The following is an 18,782-nucleotide window of genomic DNA, read 5'->3' on the forward strand; positions in this document are numbered from 1 at the left end:
GGTGGGGACAAAAATGGGTGGGATTGAACTGGGTTAGACCACCTACAGGTCCCCAAATGACAGGCATGCCAGGGGAGAATCTAGTGAGCAGCTGTTAAGTACCCAGAGGTGTGCCTAGGCATGAATCTGTTAGATCTCCTTGCCTCCAGGTTCTTCCATGGGGCTGGGAGGTTGCCTACACTCCTAACCCAAGAGAGTGAGTGTTCCAGATGCCTGGAGATCTGCTTGTACATGGAGCAGGGAGAGTTCTCTATATCACCGTTTTGACAGGAATATTTGGGCAATTCAGGCTGCTATTGCAGGCTAGTGTGTGCTCTGAATGCCTGGAGATTTGCTGTGGCTTGTGGGGAGGGTCCCACTGCACCAAGATCTCTGCACGATTGGGTGGACTGACTCAGGGTGTTAATCCAAGTAGACAGTTGCTCTGAATGCCTGGAGATCTGCCTGGGTGTGTAGCTGACAGCCTCCTTCCCCCTCATACATGGATCTCTGCACAAGAAATGGTGATGCAGCTTATGCTGCTGATTAAGGTGAACTGGTGCTTCGAATGCCTGGAGATCTGCCTGGGTTTGGCACAGAGAGGGCCTCACTGCACCATGATCTATGTTCAGAATGTGTGGAGTGGCTCAGGCCACTGAGCCAGATGAATAGGTACTGTGAATGCCTGGAGATCTGCTTGAGCATGAATCTGAGATGGCCTCCTTGCACTGGGATCTCTGCACAGGAAGTGTAGGGCAGCTCAGGCTAGTGATCCAGGTGACTAGGTACTACAAATCCCTGGATATCTGAATGTGCATGGAGTGGAGAAGGACCCATGGTACCTCAATCTACATATGGGAAGGTTGACATGGCTCAGGCTGCTGAACTAGGCACATGAGTGCTCGAGATTCCTGGTGATCTGTCTGGTAAAAGGGCAGAGAGGGTGTTGCTGTACCCTGATCTATTTCCATAAACTATGGGGCAACTCAGGCTTCTAGTCCAAGCAAACATGTGCTTTAAATGCCTAGATTTCTGCCTGGGATGGATTAGAGAGGGTCCTGCTGCATCACAATTTCCGGTGAGCAGTATGGGGCACCCAGCAATGTCACATACAGACCAGTTCCAGGACAGCAAGCTAGCCTTGGCTGAAATCTTACTGCTCAAAAGAATCTGCAATGCTACCTGCTCTCCTCCTGCCCCAGGCTTGCAACAGGTGAAAACAAATTTCCAGCTCCTACTGCTGAGACTCTTTCCATAATTCTGGCTGTGGTGGCTCCTTCCCCACGCTCTGGCCCGAGACTAAAATGCCTGCATGGCCATGCTGCCAGGTTGCTAAAGAATGGCTAAATTTATATGCACTCATATTAAAAATGGCATCCTGCACTTGGTCCTGGGTCTGAGGAAATGTCTACACCTTTTCCCAGTGTCTTTTCTTCATGATGTCTCCAAGCCTCTCCCCAAGTTAACTCAAGGGCTAGGGAAAATCAAAGTGCTCTACCATGGCATGGGTTGCCCTGATCACCAGTAGAGAGGTGAATCACAGAGGGAAGCTCTCTGCCTCTCTTACATACCTGGGCTTTACTCATTTTTATCAGGTGGACACTGTTACAGTGGTTGTTTGTCAGCTTTATCAGAGGACACTGTTACAGTGGTTGTTTGTCACTGGGATCTGGGTTGTCCTTCATGATTCAGTGGATTCCCATTTTACTTCTTGGATTAAAGCTCACAGAGTTGATCTTTATACATTATCTTGCTATTTTCAAGTGGCCAAGGCATGCTAAAAGCCTCTAATCTGCCACGCTGATTAAAAAATTGGCGTCTTTTTTAATGTAGTTATTTATTGTTACAATCTTCCCTCAGAACTGCTTTCGCTGCATCTTATAAGTTTTGGTATGTTGTGTTTCTTAATATATTTTTTATTTTCCTTTTTGAATTGCTACTTTGATTCATGATTGTTTATGAACATGTCATTTAATTTCCACATACTTGTGAATTTTCCTTCTTTTATTGATTTCTAGTTTCATAACATTGTGGTCAGAAAAGATACTTGATATGATTTCAGTGTTCTTAAGTATTTTGGGACTTATTTTCTGGCCTAACATATAATATATCCTGGAGAATGTTTCCTGTGTGCTTGAAAAGAATGTGTGTTCTTGTTGCTGTTAGACGGAATGTTCTTTATGTCTATTAGGTCTGTTTAGTATATAGTTCAAGTCCAGTGTTCTCTTATTGATTTTCTGTTTAGATGATCTGCCCATTGTTGTGGGGCATTAAAGTTCTCAACTGTTACTGTACTGCTGTGCATTTCTCCCATCAGCCCTGTTAATATTTTAAATATATACTAATTTCTCCAATGTTGGGTGCATATATATTTACATTTGTTGTGTCCTATTGATGTGTTGTCCTCTTTATCATGATATAATAACATTTTTTAATCTCTTGTTACAGTTTTTGACTTAAAATCTATTTTGTTAGGTATAAGTATAGATACCCCTGCTATGCTTTTGGCTTCCATTTTCATAGAATATCTTCTCCTCTCCCTTCACTTTAAGTGTTTGCATGTGTATCAGGCTGTTCTTGTATTACTATAAAGAAATACCTGAGACTGGTTAATTTTTAAAGAAAAGAGATTTAATTGGTTTGCTGTTCTTGCAGGCTATACAAGCATGATGACAGTACCTGCTCGGCTTCTGGTGAGCTTTTACTCATGGCAGAGAGCAAAGTGGAAGCAGTAAGTCACAAAGTGAAAGCAGGAGCAAGGAAGGGGGAAGTGCCACACTTTTAAACAACCAGATCACTTGAGAACTCATTTACTGTCATGAGGACAACACCAACTCATGAGAGATCCTCCCCTACAATCCAAACACCTTTCACCAGCCTCATCTCCAACATTGGGTATTACATTTCAACATGAGATTTGGGCAGGGACAAATATCCAAGCTCTATCATTCTGCCTCTGGCACCCCCAAATCTCATGTCCCTCTCCCATTGCAAAATAAAATCACGCCTTCCTAATTGTTCCCCAGGTCTTAACTTATTCCAGCATCAATTCAAAAGTCCAAAGTCCAAAGTATGCTCAGATATCACAATTTCCTTCTGCCTATGAGCCTATAAAATAAAAAACAAATTATTTATTTTCAAGATACAATAGGAATACAGGCATTGTATAAACATTCCTATTCCAAAAGTGAGAAAAGAAAGGGGCTACAGGCCCCATTCAAGTTCAAAACCCAGCAGAGCAGCTGTTACATCTTAAAAGGTCCAAAATAATCTCCATTGACTCCCTTTCCCATATCAAAGGCACTTCTGCAAGTCTCAGAGTCTAAAGGCTGAAAAACCTGGAGTCTGATGTCCAAGGGCAGGAGGAGAGGAAGCAAACATCTGACATGGAAAGAAAGTGGGAGCCAGAAGACTCAGCAAGCAAGACTACCCCCATGACTTCTTCCACCTAGGTCTTCCTCTTCCAGTCCACTGACCCAAATGTAAATTTCCTTTGGCAACATCCTCACAGACACACCACAAAACAATACTTTGCCAGCCATCTAGGAATCCTTTAATCCAGTCAGGATGACAACTAATGTTAACCATCACAGCATTTTCTAAAGGTAATGTGAGTCTCTTGTAGACATAATGCTATGTTTTTTGATTTGTGAATTTTAATCCATTTTCATCTATAGCAATTATTGGTAGGTAAGAATTCACTACTGCCATTTTATTAATTATTTTCTGATTGTTTTATAGATCCTTAACTCCTTTCTTTCTCTCTTGTTGCCTTCTTCTGTGATTTGATGATTTTTCTGTAGTGGTTTGCTTTGATTCCCTTGTCTTCTATGTATCAACTATGGGTTTTTGTTTTGTGGTTATGATGAGGCATGCATAAAACATCATAAAACATCTTATAGTTTTACAAGCCTGTTTTAAGTTAACAACAACTTAACTTTAGCATATAAAAGCTGTGCACTTTTACTATCCCTCCCACATTTTATGTTTTTGATGTCACAATTCACATCGTTTTATATTGTGTATCATTAACAAATTATTGTATCTATAGTTATTTTTAATACTTTTGTCTTTTAACCTTTATAATAGAGCTATAGGTAACTTATTCACCACCATGACAGTATTTGAATATTCTGAGCACAAATTCACTTTAATAGTGAGTTTTATGCTTTCACGTGTTTTTATGGTACTAATTAGTGGCTTTTCTTTTTTTTTTTATTATACTGTAAGTTTTAGGGTACATGTGCACATTGTGCAGGTTAGTTACATATGTATACATGTGCCATGCTGGTGCACTGCACCCACTAACTCGTCATCTAGCATTAGGTATATCTCCCAATGCTCTCCCTCCCTCCTCCCCCCACCCCACCACAGTCCCCAGAGTGTGATATTCCCCTTCCTGTGTCCATGTGATCTCATTGTTCAAGTCCCACCTATGAGTGAGAATATGCGGTGTTTGGTTTTTTGTTCTTGCGATAGTTTACTGAGAATGATGATTTCCAATTTCATCCACGTCCCTACAAAGGACAGGAACTCATCATTTTTTATGGCTGCATAGTATTCCATGGTGTATATGTGCCACATTTTCTTAATCCAGTCTATCATTGTTGGACATTTGGGTTGGTTCCAAGTCTTTACTATTGTGAATAATGCCGCAATAAACATACTTGTGCATGTGTCTTTATAGCAGCATGATTTATAGTCATTTGGGTATATACCCAGTAATGGGATGGCTGGGTCAAATGGTATTTCTAGTTCTAGATCCCTGAGGAATCGCCACACTGACTTCCACAAGGGTTGAATAGTTTACAGTCCCACCAACAGTGTAAAAGTGTTCCTATTTCTCCACATCCTCTCCAGCACCTGTTGTTTCCTGACTTTTTAATGATTGCCATTCTAACTGGTGTGAGATGGTATCTCATAGTGGTTTTGATTTGCATTTCTCTGATGGCTAGTGATGATGAGCATTTTTTCATGTGTTTTTTGGCTGCATAGATGTCACAAGTATTCTTATACACCAACAACAGACAAACAGAGAGCCAAATCATGAGTGAACTCCCATTCACAATTGCTTCAAAGAGAATAAAATACCTAGGAATCCAACTTACAAGAGATGTGAAAGACCTCTTCAAGGAGAACTACAAACTACTGCTCAATGAAATAAAAGAGGATACAAACAAATGGAAGAACATTCCATGCTCATGGGTAGGAAGAATCAATATCGTGAAAATGGCCATACTGTCCAAGGTAATTTACAGATTCAATGCCATCCCCATCAAGCTACCAATGACTTTCTTCACAGAATTGGAAAAAACTACTTTAAAGTTCATATGGAACCAAAAAAGAGCCCGCATCACCAAGTCGATCCTAAGCCAAAAGAACAAAGCTGGAAGCATCACACTACCTGACTTCAAACTATACTACAAGGCTACAGTAACCAAAACAGCATGGTACTGGTACCAAAACAGAGATATAGATCAATGGAACAGAACAGAGCCCTCAGAAATAACGCCGCATACCTACAACTATCTGATCTTTGATGAACCTGAGAAAAACAAGCCATGGGGAAAGGATTCCCTATTTAATAAATGGTGCTGGGAAAACTGGCTAGCCATATGTAGAAAGCTGAAACTGGATCCCTTCCTTACACCTTATACAAAAATCAATTCAAGATGGATTAAAGATTTAAACGTTAGACCTAAAACCATAAAAACCCTAGAAGAAAACCTAGGCATTACCATTCAGGACATAGGCATGGGCAAGGACTTCATGTCCAAAACACCAAAAGCAATGACAATGAAAGCCAAAATTGACAAATGGGATCTAATTAAACTAAAGAGCTTCTGCACAGCAAAAGAAATTACCATCAGAGTGAACAGGCAACCTACAAAATGGGAGAAAATTTTCACAACCTACTCATCTGACAAAGGGCTAATATCCAGAATCTACAATGAACTCAAACAAATTTACAAGAAAAAACAAAGAACCCCATCAAAAAGTGGGTGAAGGACATGAACAGACACTTCTCAAAAGAAGACATTTATGCAGCCAATTAGTGGCTTTTCTTCAGCTAGAAGTATTTTCTTTAACATTTATTGTAAGGCAGGTCTAGTGGTGATAAAGTCCCTTAGCTTTTGTTTGTCTCAGAAAGCCCTTATCTCTCCTTAGTTTCTGAAGGGCAGATTTGCTGAGTAAATTATTTGTGCTCACAGTTCTTTTTCTTTTACCACTTTGAGTATGTCAACCCACTTTCTCCTGCCCTGCAAGATTTCTTCTGAGAAATCAGCTGATAGCTTTGTTTGTGTTCGTTTGGATGTGGTATGCTTCTTTTCTCATGATACCTTCAAACACATCTCTCTTTCTTTGATATTTGAGTTTGATGATAATGTGCCTTGATTAAATATTATTTGGTTGAATGTTATTAGAGATCTCTGAGCTTCATGTATCTGGGTATCCATATTTTTCCCAAGATTTGGGAAGTTTTCAAGCATTATTTTTTCAAATAAACTTTCTATCCTTTTTTCTTCTTTTGGAACCCCTATAATGTAAATGTTAGGTCTCTTGATGGTGTCCCATAAACCCTATAGGCTTAAAACATTCCCGTTCATTATTTTTTTCTTTTTTCCCTTTCAACTAGATAATTCAAAATGATCTCTCTTCAAGGTTGCCTATTCTTTCTTGTGTTTGATTATTATATTGTTGAAGCTTTCTATTGTATTTTATAGTTGTCATTGTATTCTTCATCTTCAAAACTTTTATTAAAAATTGTCTTTTTGTTGAACTTATTTTATTCTATGAATTCATAAAATTATTTATGTTCTCTTGTAGCTTGTTGAGTTTCTTTAGAACAATTATCTTGAATTCTTTGTCAGGAAATATGCACATCTCCAATTCTTTGGGATTTGTTACTGGAAATTTATTGTATTTCTTTAGTGATGTCATGTTTCCTGATTTATTGTGATCCTTGTAGTATTTTCTACACATTTGAAGATGCATTCATATCTTCCAGACTTAATGGACTGGCTTTGATAGTAAAAGACATTCACCTATGGGGGAGCATGCTGAAGTGTGCTGTGACATTGGATCTAGAGATGTGGGACACCAAGGTTGGGGGGAATGCAGTGGCTCCAGGTCATGGAAGAGTAGGGTGACTTGTCTTCTTACACAGCTGAGGTCTGCGACATTGACAACTATATGGTCCTTGGAGGCAAGAACTGCAGAATGTCTGCAGTAGCTGTGAGGGCTGTTGTCATCCTCTATGTTGCCTGTGAGTCCGGCATCAAGGGAATGAGGTATTCAGCAGTAGGGGCTGTCATTGTATATATGCTTGGCTGAAGTGGCTGGCTGAAACACATTTGTGATGATAGAGGCTAGTTGAGGGCGCATGTACAGCAGTGAGGGCCAGAGTCAAGGCGGAGGTCTGGGGCAGACTATAGGCAGACATATGGTGGTGGTGCCCAGTGGTATGCATGTGCATGGCTATAGGAACCAGAGCAGCATGCATGTGTGTGGTTGCAAAGAGAGCTATGAGTACATGCCCAAAAGTAGGTAACAGCAACAGGGATTGTGTTTGTGTGCAGCTGTGGGCCCAAGTTAGCAGTGGGCATATGTGTGGTTGCAGGGGCTGGTTGTGAGTGCAAACATGCTGGTGGGTGTAGGTTCTGGGGAGTGGGGCTGATTGCATGCCCATATGCAGCTATGGGGGCTGGGGCTGCTGACGAACATGTATATAGCTGCACGGGCCAGCTGCAGGCATGTGTTTGGTAGTAGGGGCTGGCAATAGGAGTCAGAACAAGCTGATTGTGTGTTTGCATCTGCAGGGGCCAGGAATGATGCTGATTATGTGCATAGCTACACAGGCAGCTATGGTCCCATATTTGGTTGTGATAGCTTATGTTGGGGGTGAGGTTTATCAATCAAAAGACATACAGTGACTCAATGGATAAAAAACAGACCCAACTATATGCTGCTGAGAAGACTCACTTCACTTTTAAGGACAAAAAAAAGTGAACATAGACTAAAAGTGAAGAGATAGAAGATATTTCAAGCAAATTAAAACCAAAAGAGAGCAGAGTTAGCTATACTCATATCAGATAAAATAGACTTTGATACCAAAAGTGCACAGCTGTGAGAACCAGGCTTTTGGTATATATATGTTTGACTGCAGGGGCCAGCTGTAGAAGTGAGAATGGTGGTAGGGACTGGTGGTGGGAGTTGGGACCCACTACTTGGCACACACAGCTGCAGAAGCCAGGGATGGTGGCAGGCACAACCTGGTGGTGAAAGTTGTGGGATTCTGCTGCAGTTGTGATGGCTGTTGGTTTCCTCACCAGCAAAAGCTGCTAGGGTCCTCTGCAGAGTAGGCCACTGGGGTCTGTCATGGCAAACTCTGGCAGGGTTGGGGGATGGTTCTTCAGCAGTGAAAGCTGTGGGGCTGCACAATGGCTTCAAGGGCTGTTGAAGTCCTCAGTGGAGGGGGCTTCAGAATTCCTGTGCAGAGTAGGCCATGGGGAACCATGGTAGCTCCCATTGTGTGGCTGATATTGTTAGTGCCCACTCTTTGTTCCAAGCTGTCTCCAGACATCTTAGTTATGCCAGTCTCCCCAGTGATCTAGATGGGGTGAAGCCGAAGAATGTAATTCAGGCAGTGCTCCAGAAGTCTAAGGAAGTCGGTTGTTTAACTTATTCTTTTTTTCCTTGAGGGGAACTCATGAGCTAGAGTATTCCCTCTCCGTGATTAGAAGTGATGGCCAGGGGATAGGATGATGCAGGTAAAGTAAAAACTGTTTTTCCTCCCCATTTTTTGTGGTTATTTTTGGATTTCTTCCACTGCATTTCTGTAGCTTCTTAAGTGGACTTCTGAGCTCTTCCAGAGCTATTTTTATTCATGGATAGCTGTCCAGTTGTTCTCTATGTGAGAGACAAAGGATGGATTCACTCCATCTTCCTGACATCACTGTATCAGAAGCCAAATTCTAAAAAAGAAATATGAAAAGAAATTAGTTGCAATGTTGTGTTAACACTGGCTTTCTAGTGGAAAGCAATAAATTTGGCCAATCTAACAGTCATTGGCTGCAGTTTTGCTCTATGTCTGGTGGTATGCTGGACTTTTTGAGGAGAGAATCCTTGCCTCAGAGTTGCCCACAGCTTCACAAATTTTGGGTGACTTGGGAAGGGATCTGTCAATATTAGTGACTGAGGAAAAAAACTGTACTCACTGTGAGCCAAATTTGCATTAAAAAACTTTTGCTAAATTGCAATATATGAAATCCCTTCAACAATTCTTTTTTTTTTTTTTTTTGAGACGGAGTCTCACTCTGTCCCCAAGGCTGGAGTGCAGTGGTGCGATCCCGGCTTACTGAGAGCTCCACCTCCCGGTTTCACACCATTCTCCTGCCTCAGCCTCCTGAGTAGCTGGGACTACAGGTGCCTGCCAACACGCTCGGCTTATTTTTTGTATTTTTAGTAGAGATGGGGTTTCACCATGTTAGCCAGGATGGTCTCGATCTGCTGACCTCGTGATCCGCCCATCTCGGCCTCCCAAAGTGCTGGGATTACAGGTGTGAGCCACCGCCCCGGCCAACAATTCATTTTTAATTAATTAATTAATTTTTTTGAGACAGAGTCTTACTCTAGTTGCCCAGGCTGGAGTGCATTGGTGTGATCTCAGCTCACTACAGCCTTGATCTCTTGAGCTCAGGTGATCCTCCCACCTCAGCCTCTGAGTAGCTGGGACTACAGGCATGCACCACTGTGCCTGGCTAGTTTTTTGTACTTTTTAGTAGAGATGGGGTTTTGTTATGTTGTCCAGGTGGATCTTGAACTCCTGGACTCAAGGAATCTGCTCACCTTGGCCTCCCAGAATGTTAGGATTACAGGTGTGAGCCACCACACCCGACCTTCATTTTTAATTTAAAAGGAGGAGTTCAGGTGTCTATGGACAAATATAAGAGGATTTTTAATTGTAATGACTTAGAAATGGAAATAGTCAAAAGATTAAGATTAAGGCAGCTATTGTTAGGTACTAATGTGTTAGTATGTAACAATCATTAATTTGGCTGACTCCTTCTAACAAACATTAGCTTCATTATTTGTGTATATGTGTGTGAAAAGTAATGAGTTTTAATTAATTCACATTTGGTTGATTTAATAAATGCACCCAACTATCCATTTGCAAATAGCTTGCTACAATACAATTTCACTTAGAACTCAACTTCTAATAAAAATTCAGTTAAATCAGCAAATATTTCTTAGACATCTATTTTGTGTACATGTGAGGTACTGAGTAATTTTCTTTGGGGGATGTTACTCAGTTTTCACAGATGAGGGCAGGGGATTTTCCTATCTTCTTAACCACTATATTTCCAGCGTTTAGAATAGTTCCTAAGACATAACTGGCATTCAAATAAAGCTCTCTGTGGTATTGGCTATAATATGAGCTTTATCTGTGAAGTACTTTAAACAGAAGATGCAATTAGGTCATAGAAGTGTGAGGAAGCAAAACAGATATCCTACTCTGCTGCAATTTTGTTTAAGAACATTTAAACTCTCTGAGATAAACCACACACACACGTGCATGCACACACATGTGTGCCTGTGAATGCAATATTTTCTTCTAGTCTCTAATGTAGATGAAGGCTTAATTTCATTTCCTGTAAGTTGATGATTCCTTAAATAAAATGCTGATATTGACAGATACATAAGATCCTTGCAAACAGGGTAATTATGTGTAGTAGTTGTTATTTTCCACCAAAGAGAATTATAAACAGACTGAAAATTTGAAGGTTTTTTTTTTTTTGTTGTTGTTGTTGTTGTTGTTTTTTGACAGAGTCTCCCTCTGTTGCCCAGGCTGCAGTGCAGTGGTGCGATCTTGGCTCACTGCAATCTCTGCCTCCTGGGTTCAAGTGATTCTCCTGCCTCAGCCTCCCAGAGTAGCTGGAACTACAAGTGTGCGCCACCACAACCAGCTAATTTTTTGTGTGTATTTTTAGTAGAGGTTTCTCCATGTTGGCCAGGCTAGTCTCGAACTCTTGACCTCAGGTGATCCACCCACCTCTGCCTCCCAAAGTGCTGGGATTACAGGTGTGAGCCACTGCAGCTGGCCAGAGGTTTTTAAATTTAAATATTTGGTATACCCTTTATTGAGAACCCACTTTGTCTAACAGATACAACCCCTTATAAAATTTTGCAAATAAAATTACTTTTTAAGTGCTAAACTTTGAGTCTTCTTTGGACAGTTACCATGGAGACCTTGATAAGATTACGCAGACCCATCCAATTATTGGAGTCACCTACACTGTATTGTTTGAGATATGCAATCTCATGGGCCCCTTGAACCCAGATTGGCCTTTCTCAACTCTCGGGGTGAACCTTACCATCTTGTGATAAAGATTTCACTTTCACTTACTTTGATTCTAGATTAAGTCTAGTTCTGTTTTTTTAAGCCACTCTTCTATTGCCTTCATTAATGGAGGAAACGTTGAAATATGTTTTTGTTTTTTTGACTTTGCTATCAAAAACACTGCATGTGTTTGCTTTTGGTAGAAGATAACAGGCAATATAGATGACTATTTATGTACTTATGTATGACCTTTTTGTTTGTTTGTTTTTTATTTCTCAAGGAGTGTCTTATCTCCTGGCACTTGGGACACCCATGTGTTTGCTTCAAGGCCACCAGATTTTGGTTTAGTTGGACTAATAGTCTTTCTCAACTGTGGGGTTGACAAGTTACTCACACCACTTTCTGTGCCATTGAATATTTGATTTTCTGATTGCTGATAAAATTATCTTTGCTATTTGTCTTGGTTTCAACAACAACAACAACAAAAACAAAACTCTCACTCACCTTGTAAGCATGCAGTGTAACAGAGAAGCAGCCCCTAGATCAAGGAATATCACAACAACTGTAACTTTAAGCCTTTTGTGACTCCTTGACTTTCATGTTCTGATGCTGTTACTACTGACTATTGAGTTTTTAATGAGAGGGTGACAAGTGTGTTCAGTTTCAAAGTTCATGAGTCAAAGATGGCCATTGACATGTCTGTCTTCGTTAAAATGTCTCTTTTTAGGTTTTTTAATTTTTAATTTTTATGGGTATATAGCAGGTGTATATATTTATGGGCCACATGGGATGTTTTGATACAAGCATGCAATGTGAAATAATCACATGATGGCGAGTGGAGTATCCATCCCCTCAAGCATTTATTCTTTGTGTTTCAAACAATCCAATTAGTATTTTATTTATTTATTTTATATATATATATATAATTTTTTTTACTGAAATATTCAGTCTCCATATCCCTGGAGACTGTCAAAAATTGCCAATACTGACTATGTTACAAGTCGTAATGGTGGAGTATTGGGAAAAGTTTTCAATTAGCAATAATCACACCTCAGATAAACCTCATTGGCTACAATACTGCCATGGTGCAAAGCTCTTTTAGTTATTTTAAAATGTACAATTAAGTTAGTATTGAATGTAGTCACACTGTTGTCCTATAAATACTAGATCTTATTCATGCTATTGTTTTGTACCCATTCATGGTTAAAACATCTCTATCATTTATAAAATTGAAACTAAAATAATCTGTTTCTATAAATCATGACTGCTGGTTGAAAATCAGTTAAATAATAAAAATACTATTTTTTTTAAACAGAGAATCCTGCATTCTAAAAGATCTAGTCTGGATGCCAGAAGCTGTGTATAGGATGAGAGCCTGGTGGACCTAATTGACCTTCTGTTGTTCAGTTCAGTTCAGAGACTGAAAATCAGGATTTGTGTTGGAGAGTCTTTGAACTGTGTGTGAAAGTATCTGAAGGTCCATGACAATTTGAAAGGTAAACAGTAATGGACTTTCATAGATCTATAGTATTTGCTCTTGACCTTGGCTGAAATTGTAAAACAGGCTGCCACATCTCTGTAAGTACTTTTCTCTTTTTGCATACAAATGAATTGGTTTTTTATAAGTGTCTATTCTATAACTGTAGCCCTTTTGCATCTGTGTCTAGTGACTTTTATGGGAAAACTTTTGGGGGTTAATTGATTATAGGAATTTGTCATTTGTGCACAAATGTCTGAAGGGTTTAATGTCTAATTTAACAGAAGGCACATGAAAAAGGTGCAGGAATCGAAGGCACGAGATACACCTGAAAGTGGTGGAGCAATGAACCTGAACAGGATGATGGATTGAAAGTGCTCAAAAGAGGCAGCTAGGATCCTGTATTCATGTCCTACCACTGCAGCCAGGGAAAGATCCTTCCACATCTATCAGAAGACTGGAGGATTATGTCTGGAGAGATTGAATTCTAGGGATGCTCAGGCCCAAATGAAGGTGGGATGACAAGCCTTGATAAAATCTTTCAGTAGAAATAGTAGAGAATTTTAAGAGAATTTTATTGAAATTTTTGAGACATTTTTGTATGTCTGGGAAAAGAGGAAACTAACTTGTTAGTGCTTTTCTGATTTGAATAATATGTGTCAGAAGAAACTGGAGGTGAAATGTGAATGATCCTTTTCTGGCTTGTCTGGAGGTTTCGCCTCAACAGAGAAATCTAAAGGGTTATGAATTTATAACATTATTTCTTTGCTCTCCAAAAAATGGAAGCTTTCATAAAAATACATCAAAGTTTTAGAAAACAGCATATTTGTCTCTGGTCTTTCTTTTTGGAATGATTGTTATTTGGAAGTTAGACCCTCCTTGGTCAATCATCTCATTTTATTATTATTTTTTCTTATTTTCTTGTTCTAGTCTCTGGCAGATTTTCTCAACTTTATTTTTCAACCCTTCTTTTGAATTCTTCACTTCCTATATTGTATTTTCAATTTCCAAGAGCTTTTTTTGTTTGTTTGTTCTCTGATGGTTCTTTGTTTTTTCAGCCTCTTATTTTTATTTCATGGATACAATATACTCTCTTCTTTTACAAGGAGATTAATTATTATATTTTGAAACTTTCTTGGCTATTTTCTCTGTTTCTTGGATTGTCTTTCTTTTTAACATTTTTGTCTCTCTGTTTTCATTTTGAATCCTGTCTTTCAAGAGAGGGCTATTCTTTAAGATAGAAGTAATAACAAAACAGACTAGAAACTGTATTTGGATGGAGAATGGATATAAACTGGTAGGCTTTACTCGAGAAGGTTCTGGCTGGGCCTTTTTGTTGGAGAGCCATCAACTTGCAGTATCTTTAGGTATTTTTGGAGGGTTGGTAACTTTCTCCAGAGAGGACTCCACTAATCTTTTGTCAAAAGAATCTAAGCCTGCTTGCAGGTTCTGCCAGCTGACTGGGGACTAGGGCTTGAGAATTTCTTTTAGTTAATACCCTTGTTTTTATCAGGGAATCTCATATTCACCTTAATCTGTGCCTGCATCCGGCATCTGCTGAATTCAGTTTTCCAGATAGTAATCCTCGAGACTCCTGGTATGATATGGGGGTCTGTCAGCTGTCTGTGATGGGTGGAAAAGGAGCCCTGGAATTCTATCTGCCTCTTTTTACACACTTTCAATCCTATTTTTAGATCCTACTCTGCTGCTTTCAGAAGTATTTGGTACCTTCATCCCTGAGGTGTTATACCAGGGTTTGGCAAACTGTAATCTGCCAACCAAATCATGATTTGCTTTGTCCTTTCAATCTTTGCCTGTTTTTATAAATAAAGTTTTCTTGGAACACAGCCATGCCCATAGACATGTATTATCTATGACTGCAGAGACGGACAGTTGTGACAGAGACCCTATGGCATGGAAAGCTTGAAATATTTACTATCTGGACCTTTACATAAAAAATGTACTGACAACTGTACTACACTACATTATGAATCAACCTGCTTCTGGATTTCCCCTATTGCTACCTTGGGTTTGAGTGCTTTCTGATTTACTAAATTGTTTACCATTTATTGATCTATTTTCTAGGTTTCAAAGTTCATTATCATTTTATTTTCTTTCAATCTTTTTGTCTTTGTGGGTTTATTCCTTTTGCTTCCTTTAGTGTAATTTTAGTATAGAGTTTCAGGAGAGTGTAGAGGCGAACCTTGAGTTTGCTCCACCATGTTCAATCAGAAATCTGAGGTAGGAATCATCAATGCCATTAGAAAAGAAAACTAAGTTTGCAGGAAGTTAATTGCTCAAGGTCACAGAGAAGAACTGGGATACAAGCCCAGGTCTTTTGGAGAGCCCCTGTAAGGTAAACACCACAAGGGCAATGATTTTGTTTTGTTCACTGCTGTAGTCTTAGAACTTTGACAGATATTTAGGATGTACTGGATAAATATTTATTTTAGTTGTTGCTATTAAAATCATGTTTGTAACCATTTTGATTCATTATCTCCAATAAGTGTTGATTTTTCTCAGGAATATTTGTTTCAGTCTCTGGATTGTTCCCATTATGAATTATGGCCTGGGTTTATCACTAGCTTGTTATGTAAAATCAGAGCAGAGGCTGTTTGAATTTTAGTAACCTCAAATTTTGTCCTTATTTCATTCAGTGCAGTAGTGAGAACCATACAAGATATGGTGTCTGAAAGCTCATTGACATGTATAAAGTGTAAAATGCAAGGTTTTATTGTCAGAGTTTATAATATTAAATATCACCAATTGTACAATGGAAATTCAATATTAAATAATAAATATACCATAATAGGTGTTCTTTTCCTTAAAATAGTTTCTTGGCTTGGTTCCAGGATATCAGGCTCTTGGTCTGCTCCTACGTCATTGACTAAATATTCTCAATCTCCTTAGCTGGGTTTGCCTCTTCATTACAATCTCTAAATGTTGGAGGGACGAAGGACAAATCCTCAAGCCTCTTCTTTTCTCTCTTTATATCCTCCCCTAGGTGGTCCCATTCAGTTCCATGATTTTAAATACTGTCTATGTATATTAATTACTCACAACCTTTTATCTCCCTGATCTTCCTCTAATCTCTAGAAATCTCTTTTACAATTTATCCACTTGGATATTTAATAGACACTTCAAACATAACACACCACTGTATTCTAGAATCTCTGAGTCCTGGGACTATTGAAATTTTGGGCTGGATAATTCTTGTTTTGGGGGACTGTCCTGTGCACTGTAGGATGCTTAGAAGCATCCCTGGCCGCTATCCACTATATGCCAGTAGCACCTCCCAGTTGTGATAATAAAAATTGTTTCCAGAGCTTGTTAAATCTCCCCTCATGGACAAAATCACTCCTGATGAATACCAGTACTTTATTCTAGCTTCCAACAAATTCTGAACCTCCTTATTTTTCTCTACCTGAGTAAAAGGGACCACTATCCATCTCCAAACCTAGATCTCATTCTTGATTTTTTTGCTTTACCTTACTCCCTACATCTAATGTAGCAGTGTCAATAAACTTTATCATAAAAGTCCATCCCAAATCTGTCAACTCTCAGCTCACTACTACTGCCACTTGCATTAGTCAGGCTTTGCTGTGGTAATGATGGTAAAAAATAGCTCCGAAATATTCATGGCTAAGAACTGAAATTTTTTTTGACCTACCAGTCTACAGGTTGTCTATGACTCTGCAAGACTATGAGTGATGTTCAGGTATGCCTCATCTGTTTCTTATTCTTGGACACAGGTCAAAAGAGTGGAGTCTAGTCAGAGCATGTTTCTCTCTATTCTCACGGAATAGGAGCACATGTGGGCAAGTAGAAACGGGGAAGGCTTTCTAACAGCTTTGCTCAAAATTGGCACTTTCACTTCTGCTCATATTCTATTGGTCAAACTAAATCACATGGCCAAGCCACAAGTCAGTAGATCAGAGAAGTACACTTCACCAGCAGAAAAGCCACAACAAAGGCCAAGTGGAAGAAAAATTTGGGAACAAATAATACTCTGTGCAACTTCACTCTGGTTCTAGCCTTTATCATCTCTGACCTGAATGATATCAATAGCCTCCCTAATGGTCTCCCCAGTTCTTCTCATGCTCCCAGTACAGGAGCCCAAAGTGATTTTTCAGAAACATAAATCAGATTCCATCACTCTTAGACTTAAAACTCTTCAATGTCTTCTCATCACACTAACAGTAAAAATTAATCACCTTTGTTGTTAAATGCTAAAACAAAGTGCTAAAAGTGTATATGGTATGCTACCTTTTGTGTGAGAAATAAGAGGAAAGAAGAAAATGTGCACAAATCTACCTATCTTTAGAAAAAGAAACACCAGAAGTATCATCCACAAAAGGATGAAGTTGGTTAACTATATGGAATGGTTAGGGAAGGGGAACAGGGTGGAAAGGATAGGTCATACAGTGACACATCTCTGAGTATACTTTTTGTTTAATTTTGAAAATTTTTTTTGAACAACACTATAACCTCTGTCTTGGATTGCATTGTAGTTTGGGGGAAGGTAGGGAGGGAAAAGCAAACACATCCTCAGCTCTTCTTAATAGGTTTGATTTTTATGTTGGTATGAGTGAAACAATTCTAAAATTACTTTTGATATCTATAGGTTTGAGCACACAATGAAATGAGTTGATATTGACTGTTGGGAACCAGAGTTCTCAGTGGATGAAGAGACACAGAAAAATAAAATGGAGGAAGGCAAAGAAGATCTCTGAAGAGATGGATTGGAATTGGAAGCATTAGTATGAACCATGATTCTAAAATAGTTATATATTGATGTCTATGCTTGTATATATCCAGAAGTTTATGTATGTATGTTTAAATGTGTGTGTAATATATATGTATAAATATATGTACACATGTGTATATTTCCTAGCTTTGTCTACTGAAAGGGTCCACAAGCAAAGATCTTGTAGCAGATCTTGGTCTCTAAGATTGTTCCCTGTTAAAAAAAACAGGATCCGTTGGAGAAATTGCTGATTCCAGTGCTGTAGCAGAAAAGGTAATACATGATCCTAAAATCAGTAATCTCATTCTGTTAGATTACTGTGGGGTTCAGTATGGTAGCCACTAGTCTCTTGTGCTATTTATTTATTTATTTTTATTATTATGCTTTAAGTTCTAGGGTACATGTGTACAACATGCAGGTTTGTTGCATATGTATACATCTGCCATGTTGGTGTGCTGCACCCATTAACTCGCAATTTACATTAGGTATATCTCCTAATGCTACCCCTGCTCCCTCCCCCAACCCCATGTCAGGCCCCAGTATGTGATGATCCTCATCCTGTGTCCAAGTGTTTTCATTGTTCAATTCCCACCTATGAGTGAGAACATGCAGTGTTTGGTTTTCTATCCTTGCGATAGTTTGCTCAGAATGATGGTTTCCAGTTTCATCCACGTCCCTACAAAGGACATGAACTCATCCTTTTTTATGGCTGCATAGTATTCCACGGTGTATATGTGCCACATTTTCTTAATCCAGTCTATCACTGATGGACATTTTGGTTGGTTCCAAGTCTTTGCTATCGTGAATAGTGCCACAATAAACATATGTGTGCATGTGTCTTTATAGCAGCATGATTTATAATCCTTTGGGTATATACCCAGTAATGGAATGGCTGGGTCAAATGGTATTTCTAGTTCTAGATCCTTGAGGAATTGGCACACTGTCTTCCACAATGGTTGAACTAGTTTACAGTCTCACCAACAGTGAAAAAGTGTTCCTGTTTCTCCACATCCTCTCCAGCACCTGTTGTTTCCTGACTTTTTAATGATCACCATTCTAACTGAGGTGGTATCTCATTGTGGTTTTGATTTGCATTTCTCTGATGGCCAGTGACAATGAGCATTTTTTCATATGTCTGTTGGCTGCATAAATGTCTTCTTTTGAGAAGTGTCTGTTCATATCCTTTGCCCACTTTTTGATGGGGTTGTTTTTTTCTTGTAAATTTGTTTGAGTTCATT

At 39.2% G+C, this 18,782-nt stretch overlaps 1 long non-coding RNA gene and 1 other non-coding gene across 3 annotated transcripts in view; one reads left to right on the forward strand and one right to left on the reverse strand.

The window, feature by feature from the left end:
• The window catches only part of LOC134730611 (uncharacterized), a 76,401-nt gene extending 58,118 nt beyond the window's left edge, over positions 1-18,283 (forward strand). Inside the window, exons 2-6 of one of the 2 annotated variants that reach the window (XR_010112475.1) lie at positions 2,635-2,672; positions 3,280-3,584; positions 12,636-12,816; positions 13,082-13,310; positions 17,422-18,283. This is a non-coding gene — a long non-coding RNA (uncharacterized LOC134730611). Of the gene's footprint in view, positions 1-2,634; positions 2,673-3,279; positions 3,585-12,635; positions 15,612-17,421 lie in introns of those variants that run through there. The other variant, XR_010112474.1, reaches the window with a different exon arrangement.
• On the reverse strand, positions 12,269-12,415 carry LOC112440149 (U4 spliceosomal RNA). The gene has a single exon (XR_003028339.2). It is a non-coding gene; the product is annotated as a U4 spliceosomal RNA (small nuclear RNA).
• Positions 18,284-18,782: the final 499 nt, after the last annotated feature.

This window comes from Pan paniscus, chromosome 5 (assembly GCF_029289425.2).
Source record: "Pan paniscus chromosome 5, NHGRI_mPanPan1-v2.0_pri, whole genome shotgun sequence".
In the NCBI taxonomy this organism is placed as follows: Eukaryota; Metazoa; Chordata; class Mammalia; order Primates; family Hominidae; genus Pan; species Pan paniscus.